The sequence below is a fragment of the Uloborus diversus genome, unplaced genomic scaffold (genome assembly GCF_026930045.1).
Source record: "Uloborus diversus isolate 005 unplaced genomic scaffold, Udiv.v.3.1 scaffold_184, whole genome shotgun sequence".
Lineage (NCBI taxonomy): Eukaryota > Metazoa > Arthropoda > Arachnida > Araneae > Uloboridae > Uloborus > Uloborus diversus.
In genome coordinates, this window is record NW_026558334.1 from 138,671 (window position 1) to 148,175 (window position 9,505).

The following is a 9,505-nucleotide window of genomic DNA, read 5'->3' on the forward strand; positions in this document are numbered from 1 at the left end:
CAATTTAGAATTGAAAATTTTCAACAATAACATTCCATTAATTCTAAAATCAACTTTGCATTCAAAACAGACGCCATTGATGTTTTTCTGCACTTGCGAGGGATTTTCCAGACTTACAAGAGCTCGAGAGCAATTGCAAATTTTGCGAGGGAATCGGGACTGAAGACAATCGCAATGTTACACTTGAATTCAAATTGGGGAAATAGCGATCGCATCGGTGCATTGCGATCGGCCGTGTTTCACTTGAATCCCTGTGTAGAATGGTAACCGGTTGATCATAGAACGCTAAGGTAAGTAACCGGTTACTTCGGCTTCCATATTCAGTGTTTGTAGCGTTAAAGATATGCGTTTTCCTGTAGCTTTATTTTTTACCACTTGATTTCATTTTAATAAATTTCTTTCTATCATGGAAAGAAATGTAAACTTGCGCCGATATGTTTTGCTATTGAAGGAACCATTCCGTCATTCGTCTTTTCCGTTAAGCTGTACAAATACAATACAATACAAAATGTGACTACCAGCACCAGGCTCTGGGCAAAGCTAAGCTGATCCCAGTCAGTGATCCTAAGTCCCAAATGAAGATCAATGGTCTTAAAGCTATCCACCCCCTTGCTCATCACCGCCTCTTCCGGTAAGCTGTTCCGAGTGCCCACGACCCTACTAAAGAAGTAATTTTTCCTCATTTCCAGGTTAGCCTGAGTTTTGGATAGCTTAATACGGAGTCTCCTTGTCTTGCTTTCCGTGAGAAAATTTAACCCGTTAACATCTTTCATTTTGATAAACTTAAACAACTGAATCATGTCCCCTCTGGCTCTCCTTTTGCTCCAGGCTATTAAGTCTGTTATTATAGTCTAAATCTGAAAGTCCTCTTACTAGTCTAGTAACCCTTCTTTGAACCCTTTCCAACACAGAAATATCTTTCCTGAGATTAGGACCCCAAAACTGAACAGCATACTCCAAATGAGGTCTTACTAAACTCCTATATAACGGAAGAAGAACCTTGTGAGATTTATTTGAAATAGATCTATTGATAAACTCAAGCATTCTGTTGGTTTTGTTACTTGCAATGCTGCACTGTTGACTAAACCTGAAATCCTGATTTATTAAGATACCAGGATCAATAACATTTTCTGCCTGACTAAGGACCAAACCCTCTGTAAACGATAACTTACATTACAGCAGTTAAAAACAATCACTCGTTTAAACATTTGTTATTTGAGGGGAGGGGGGATTAGGAATAATCTGTGAGAAATTTATGGCCTTCTCAAATTTAGCAGCATTAGATTCGGGATGGTTATTGAGGTCAAAAAAGAAAAAAAAAAGTAACACACACTTCTACTGAACGGGACACGAAAGCAGGGCCGTCGAGTGCTACGATGGGCCCCATGTCAGTTTTGGTCCCCCTTCTACCATTTAAATTTATAAAATTTATACTATTCCGATCCCAGATCGGGCCCCCTCATCAGCCGTGTTCCTAGTTTCTGATTCGGTTGACATAGGCTCTCGTCGGCCCTTCAAGAAAGGCACGGGAATAATGAATGAACTTTGTCCCAACAATTCCAGCATCATGGAATACAAACAAAACAAAAAATAGAGTAATTAGAAAGCATTAAAAAAATCGTACCTTTGGAAATCTGAATTCGTACTTCTTCGCTTTCAAGAGACTACGTTCTACTTCGATGCAACGCTCGATTTTAGTCCAGACTTCGAAATTTATCGTTCGTGCTGCCATCTAGCGAACAACTATACAAGTAGTCAAATAAAATATTTTTCTGACACAATTTGGAGATTTCTTTTTTTAACGCTTTATTCCTTAAAACAATATCAATGCTTTTTAAAAAATACTAAATAGGTTAAAACTATTGTTTACAATGAAAAAAAAGGAAAAATATAATTTTGTCTTATATACTTGATTATTTACATTAGATAGCGCTATATTTATTATTATTATTTTTTAAGGACAATGAATTGCGTTGATGATTGCTACGATTCTTAAATTGGATAATGCATAAATGTGATAAAATTCTAATCGCCACAAGTTGTCAGAAATAATAAAGTTATTCAAAGAGAAAAAAATAAGGCATTATACATTATTTTTCATTTGGTATATATTGAATAACTACATTGAGCATTCACATGAAATAAACTTTGCATATGTAAGAGCTATTATTTGAGGAAAAAAAATAATTTTAAATAGGACAAAATGAATAGAAAATAGTAAACGTTCTTTGATGAATTTACGTCTAAGATGAATTTCATCAAAGACTGAAAAGCAGACATTATGTTACGTTTATTTTTAAATGAGTAATTAAATAGCTTAACTCCAAACAAATATCCAATCCTATTAATTATGCTTAGTTTCATTTAGCATCTTGTTTCATATATCCTTTGCTAGTTCTTTTCTGTTTGATCTCATTGCTATAATGATGTTTTTTTTTTTTATTTCTGTTCAGTTTCAATTCACTTCATTTAACAACAATATGTGTGTGTGAATCATTCTTTCTTCTTTTCGTGAAATTGTTAAAAAAAAATAATATTTGTTTATGATTTTTTCTGATAAAAATACTCTGACTTTCAAATTAATTCTTCTGAACGTAAAAAAAATTTAAATTTTAAACATCATGATTTAAATTAATGATTTACAAAATTCAACTGATTTAAATCAGGTTGATGTTAAATTTTGACGAAATCCTACATTGTAATATTTGATTACCGTACATACTATATCACTTCTACTTTTTATAATGTACGTTTATTTTAACACTAGCAGTACCCGCATCGCGATGCCCATGCTAAAAATTTAATGGAAGTCCGATGAATTAAAAAAAATTGACGCCCCCTCACCCTCTGATCTGAAATAATCATTTTTCTTTGCATAAAATGCATACAGACCATTTCAAAAAAATAAAAAAAACTATTAAAATTTCTTTGGCATTTAAAACCTTTCGTCAAACCACTAAATTAGATTTACAGTTGTTTTAAAACTCTATTTAGCGAGTGAAGCGGTTTTAATGCAATTGAAAATACTTCGCCAAATAAAAAAAAAAAAAAAAAAGACATCAAATAATATCTTTCAAATGCAAAAATAGTTCTGCAACAAGTAATTTTTCACTCCCATGTTCGGGAATTTATGTGAAATTTGGGCCTCAATTGGAATAAAAAAAGAACTATTTATCGGATTTTTTCGAAGCCTATTTTTTCGAGCCTATGTCACTCAGTAAGAAAGCACCTTTTGCATAGTGAAGGACTTTTTCAATTAGGTGCAGTGGCTCCGGAGATTACCTCGAACATATCAACACACAAAAATCCGCCCTCTCTCTTTATAATATTAGTACAGATAAGGTTCCACCCAGATTTAGCATTGTTTATTAATACGCAAGTATCCAAATATTTTATTCCTTTATTATACAGTATAAGAGGAGATTATGAGTATCAAGGGGGGGGAGGGGACATCTAATAAATTTCGTGTCCAGTGTCTTCAAAAACCATAGTCGGGCTCTGCAGAATTCTGTTTCTTGTTATTGAAAGTGTAATGCTTAAAATGACATAAAAACGAACTTCAAACTTAATGCAAAAGTTATTTTATTAGTACAAGTTAAAGGTAAACAACGACATATAAAAAGCACAACATTTTCGTTAAATATTGTAAATATGTTAAGGAGCTCCGTTTTTAGCGCCAAAACATAAATTAATTGATGTGAAGAAGATTTGAGAGATACCAATGATTTTTCCTTGTAACCCTGAAATACATATATACCATTATCTGCAAAATTATGCTTTTTTAATATTGATTATAATTACTCTTCAGCCCAAACATTTGTGAGTTATTGATGTTTAAAGTTTTATTTCCACAAAAATAGGGTTTATGGAATGCTTTTTTTCCCCCTTCTAAGTGTTTTGAATCACGTTTTCATTATTTTGAGTGGAAAAACTTTTACAACCAGTTATGAACCAAACAATCCGAAGTTACACATAAAATCTCTTGAGTTTAGGAATACTGTCAAACACGCCTGAAGACAGGGGCACTTGCCCATAGTTGATTTTATTTTGCTTTTTTGCCCCTAACTTTTATTGTAGAAAAGATATTTGGCCTTGACATGCCGATTCTAAATACATGAGCTATAACACGGATAAAAAATAAAAAAAGTAAACTGAAATGCTCAGTTAGGAGGGTTCCCTCACAAATAATGTCACCCTTTGAGGTTGAGGATAACAAAAAATGTGACATCAGTTTTCTGACGTTATTTATTTGGACAGTCCACAGCTTTCTGAAACAGTGCACAGCTTGCTGCACTTGTTTTAGATTTTTTTTTTTACCATCTGAAACGAAAAAATGAAATAGAAAAATCGCAACTCACCATTACAAATTCTTTTATAGAGAACTCTATAGTCTCACCATTCTCAACCGACTTTATTTTTAACAGGATGACAGAAACAATTTATCCTTTCTATATCTTTCCGCAACCATGAGATGATACGGAAACTGTTTGACCAGAAAACTCGTGGGAAGAGAGTTGGTTGCACAATGCCTTCATTTAGTATACTATAAGCAGGGCCAGACTAAGGCATGGGCCATGGGCCCAGGGCACCAATATTAAGGGGAGGGGGCACCAAATCTGAAGCCAAAGTTTTAAAAATGGAATGAATTTAAATTGCACCATAGCCAGGGTTGGCAAGTTTCTGCCGAGGCGGTTAAAACCACTGGTAGAAACCGGTTAAAACTGGCATGGCAAAAACCACTGTCTGCCACATTTGTGGCAGAAACTGGCAAAAACTCACAAAATGCCCAAAAAAAAAAAAAAAATAGTTGTTGACATTCAATAGAAAATGCATGGAAAAGATAATGAATTTGTTACCAAAGCACAATTTAATTACAATATTCACACAATTCAAAATCAAATGTTACATTGCTTGGCCCCTGCATTTAACTCTTAGAAAAGATGGTTTCTAAAATCTAAACACTTTCTCGATTTAATATGCGCAAATGAGAAACTTTAGCATATTCTTGCAACAGAAGAGCTAGCAGGCAATGCATCAAGGAACAAGCAATGTTCGTGAAACTTTCATCTAATTGTACTGGAAAAATAAGTTTGAGAAATAGGGCCAATTTGTTCCGCAAAGTTTTGACACTATGTGAAAAATCTACGCCAATATGGGCAAGTAAAATTCTGGCACTTTCTTCTTGAAGCACATGATAATTTCAATCACAAAGCAATTCAGATGAAACATATAAGCGAGCAAATTACAATCAGTAATGCCTGTTTAATTCTGTATTGCACTCCTCTTTCCTTATGATTTTCCGTCCTTTGTTAGACTAATTCAAATATTACGAGCATCTGCAATAGCAAAGTTCCCTTTCCAAACTAAATCGTAGGTACTAGCACAGTATTTTATTTTTTTTAAATTATGAAATGAAGTTCACTTCTTTAGTTTACTTAAACAAATATCTTTCAGTAATTACTTGAGTTATTAAAGATGTTTTTAAGTTTTTGCCAGTTTCTGCCGGTTATAACCAGTTTTTGCCACTGGCACGGTAAAAACTAGTTTCTGCTGGCAGAAAGCCAAACCTGGCCATAGCAAAGCCAAGTATTAAGTCCAGCAAAAAAAAAAAAAAAAATACCTAAAATTCACAAATCCCGAAACCACTCCAGGCTTAACCAGGGTGTCCACATAAAGGGAGGGAGGGGTCATGGGGTAGACTGCGGCATTTAAATTGCTAGGAGGGTATTTTCCTTTTTTCGGGGGGGGGGGGGTAGGGCTCCCCTAACATTATGCCATATTTTATTGCATTTTAAATCTTTTTCCGAGATATTTTTGATATTTATGTCTTATTGTTACCAGGCAAAAGTTTGACAACAACATACGTATATTATAATACTTTCGTTGAAGCAAACATTCCCCCATTTAGCGTGAAGTATCAAAATATTTTATTGAAAGTTTGTATAAATAAGGGTAGGGGGGTTCATCGAATGAAGCTCATGCCCAGTATCCTCAAAAGCCTTAGTCGGGCCCCGACTATAATTATTAAAAGGCATTTGCAGAAATATCATCTTCTCTACCCCTAGCTAGATGAGGAAAATGACACCAAAAACAGGAAATAAATATTTACAAAAATAAAATTATTCTTTACAAAAAGAAAAAGTAAAAACACTAACGAACTTAAGAAAACTTATTGACACTTATGAGTATTAGGAATAGAGGATTAAATGCAAACCAAAATTTTACAAAAAAGAAAGAGGAACCAGATTCTGGCATCGAAAAACAATGTGTGTAAAATCAATGGAACCCACAATACACTTGTGCACAATCTATTTTTCCAAAACTATGCTATTGAGAATCAAGACTTAGATGTTGATATTAACATTCAAACTCCCGCATATTCGTTAGACTTTTTTTTTGTTTTGAGTGTCAATTTCTTGAGAAATTCGGTTTGACAGATAGAAACAGATACAAAAACAAATATTTGTTTTGTTTGTGGCCTGCAGTAGTTATGGCATTCAGCTAATAAAACATGAGCTTTGTGAGAAGAGCAAGAATTGTGACACTTTGAGACAAAAGGGGGCAGGGGGCCAAATTTGTAGGAAAAAAATGCAGCACCACCTTTGGACAGCCCTTTTATGGACTTAACAGGGATGGTTGTTTCTGCCAGAGGGTAGGAGAAGGGAGTACACTAAAAACTGTCCCTGCCACTTTTTGCAAATATGGAAAAAATATTTATTTGGCATGCAACGGTTTTGTTTTTACAAAATTTAACTCTAATCTTCCGACGATAAAATTTAGCTGAGAATATCTAAGGCGTCCTTGAAACGCTCATCTATAAGTCAAATTTATACTGTTTGATTAAATCTCTTTTTTTAGTTAGTACTATGATTACAGAACATTAGAAGGGGTAGAGTAAATAATAACAGGTTCATACTGTTTCAAATTAAAGACATCAACAATAAAACAAATGATAGTCTTAAGGATTAAGGAAAACAATTATTTTGTTTCAGAATGAAAATAACTCCGTTTCGTATTTAAAGCGACCAAACCATAATCAAAGCTATGAGAGGACAGCTCCACTAGCTTCAAAAGCCCTCCGGTCAGGCACATCACAGTTAAAAGCTGCGAGGACGTTCTTCATATCTCGTTCACTCAAATAGGCTAATATGTCGTACAGGATCGTTCCCGGCAAAGGAGGGAGACTCCCGAACAACGTCTCGAAGCATTTCAGGCAGGGAGCCCTCACGATTCTCCTCCTTTCAGCCTTCTTCACTTTGAAGTCGATGAAGTCTGCATAATTGGGGAAGTCCCGCGCAAAACCACCCCCCAGCAACGCATACCGGAACTCCGGGCTCTCCAGATAGTCGGCCACCATCCCCACGTGCCTCGCCGCAACATCGTAATAGGTGATATTGCGACCGAGCACTTTCGTCTCTTTCATTCGCCGGATCTCCGAAAAACATTCTTCCATTCGTTTCTTGCAGATCTCGACTCTACGGGCATTCCAATTCTTCCAATCCACCGAAATGTCCTTCCAGGCAATAAAAGAAATGATCATCTCAGCCACGCTATTGTCCCCGCTGTCTACGAAGGCCAACTGCAGAGGAGAACTTCCTCGTTTATCCATCGTGTGAGGATGCTCGCCGTTAAACAACAGTTTTCTCACAGTACCTTTATATTTCCAACTCGCAGCGTAATGCAAGGCGGTCTTTCCGTATTTATCCTGCAGGTGGTTTCCATCCTCGGCACCACATAAGATTTCTGCAATGTCCTCCCGGTGCCAATCGATAGCCACGTGGAGCGCCGTTCTGCCTTCTTTAGTCTGAAGAAGGGGATCTGTCCCTGCTGCGAGCAGCAGTTCAACAATCTCTGTGGAGCCACGTTTTGCAGCCTCGTGTAGGGCAGTCATTCCGTATTTGTCCCGTACGTCGACCAGGTCCTGCTTGCTCGCCGAGAGAGCAATACCTTCCCCTTCCGCCGCATTCGAAGTCGATTCCTTTCCCGAACGAAGAGTTTTCCGAAGAGGCCCCGAAGACAGAAGTTTTCTCACAATAGTTTGCATTCCACATTTTGCAGCAAAATGCAACACGGTCCGACCATGGTGATCCCGAAGAACGTTTCTATCATCGGCATCGCAGATGACTTCTGCAATCTGCTCCTTGCGACAGTTGATGGCGACGTGAAGCGCAGTCTGGCCCCACTTGTCCTGAAGATGCGTATTAGCCCCTGCAGCCAGCAGCACTGCCACCATCTCCGCTCCACCAAACCCACGTGCCGCCTCGTGCAAGGCCGTCCTCCCCTTCTTGTTCTGTATGTCTATGAGGGGCTTTCGTCCGTTGGCGTCTCTGGGATTAATGTCAGTGCGAGCTGCGAGCAACATTTCGACCACTTCGAGGCGCACACGATAAACAGCCCAATGTAAGGCAGTGTCCCCATCATTGTCCTGTATCTCGAGAAGAGGGTGTGTGGCTCCGGGGTGGCTGCTGGACCAAGCTGCCAGCAACATTTTCACAACTTCTGTAGATCTCCAAAGGATGGCCTCTTGCAAGGCGGTCCGCCCTCCCTCACCTCGCATGCCGAAGTCTTTCGGTTCAGCCGTTGAGATTGCGAGAGTTGCGCACCGGTCACTGCATGCGACGGCGCGATGGAGTTTCATTTCCCCAGATGCGTCGTGACAAGCTTCCACTCTTTTCCTAAAGACAAAATGGTTGTTTTTAGAAATGATTGAATTCAGCTCTCTCACTTTCTTTTTTGATACAAAAGCAATTTATGAAGTTGTATCGTTGAGAAAATTAGAAAATTCCAAAAAAGAGGCCCCGAGGTAGAACAGAAAGGTTTCGTTCAAACCTTTGACACTAGAAGGACGAGGGGGGCCCGTCGACCTCGTGCACAGATTGTTATTCAATGAATCGAATAATCATTAACTGAAAGGAAAGGAACTTTCCATAATATGACCGTATTTGATTGCTTATTTAATCATTGGTCTTAGCCCATTGGCGCAGCCAGAAATATTTTTGGAGGAGCTTTTTTGATCAAAAATACCTTCTGGAGGGTTTTTTTTTTTAATCAAAAATACCTTCTGGAAAGGGTTTTTTGATTAAAAAATACATTCTGGAGGTTTATTTTTTTTTAATCAAAAATTGTTTCTGAGAGGCGTTTTTTGATCAAAAATACCTTTTGAAAGGATTTTCTTCGATCAAAACAACCCTTTCATATGCATAAACTACGGCAAAAGAATTTGCATTTATGTTAAAAGCAATAGGTGGGGGTGTTTTCACCCCAAACCTCCCCCTCCCCCCGCTTTGCTGCGCCACTAACTAGCCTCATAGAAGTGTAAATATTGAACCTTGTACCTAGAAGGACGAAATGGGACGTATTGGCCCCTGACGTATTTTGCATTACGAAGAGAGAAAAGTTTCCTCACTCCTGCTTACCTGTAGCATGAAAAATTGTTTTGTTCCTTTTAGTTTCATCTACATCTTCCTATTACTGTGGTTGCATGGAATCCAAAATGCGAAATCAT

The 9,505-nt window shown here is 37.4% G+C and overlaps 1 pseudogene; it reads right to left on the bottom strand.

Annotated features, from left to right (window-relative positions):
• Positions 1-2,469: 2,469 nt before the first annotated feature.
• LOC129233141 (putative ankyrin repeat protein RF_0381) lies at positions 2,470-8,488 on the bottom strand (annotated as a pseudogene).
• Positions 8,489-9,505: the final 1,017 nt, after the last annotated feature.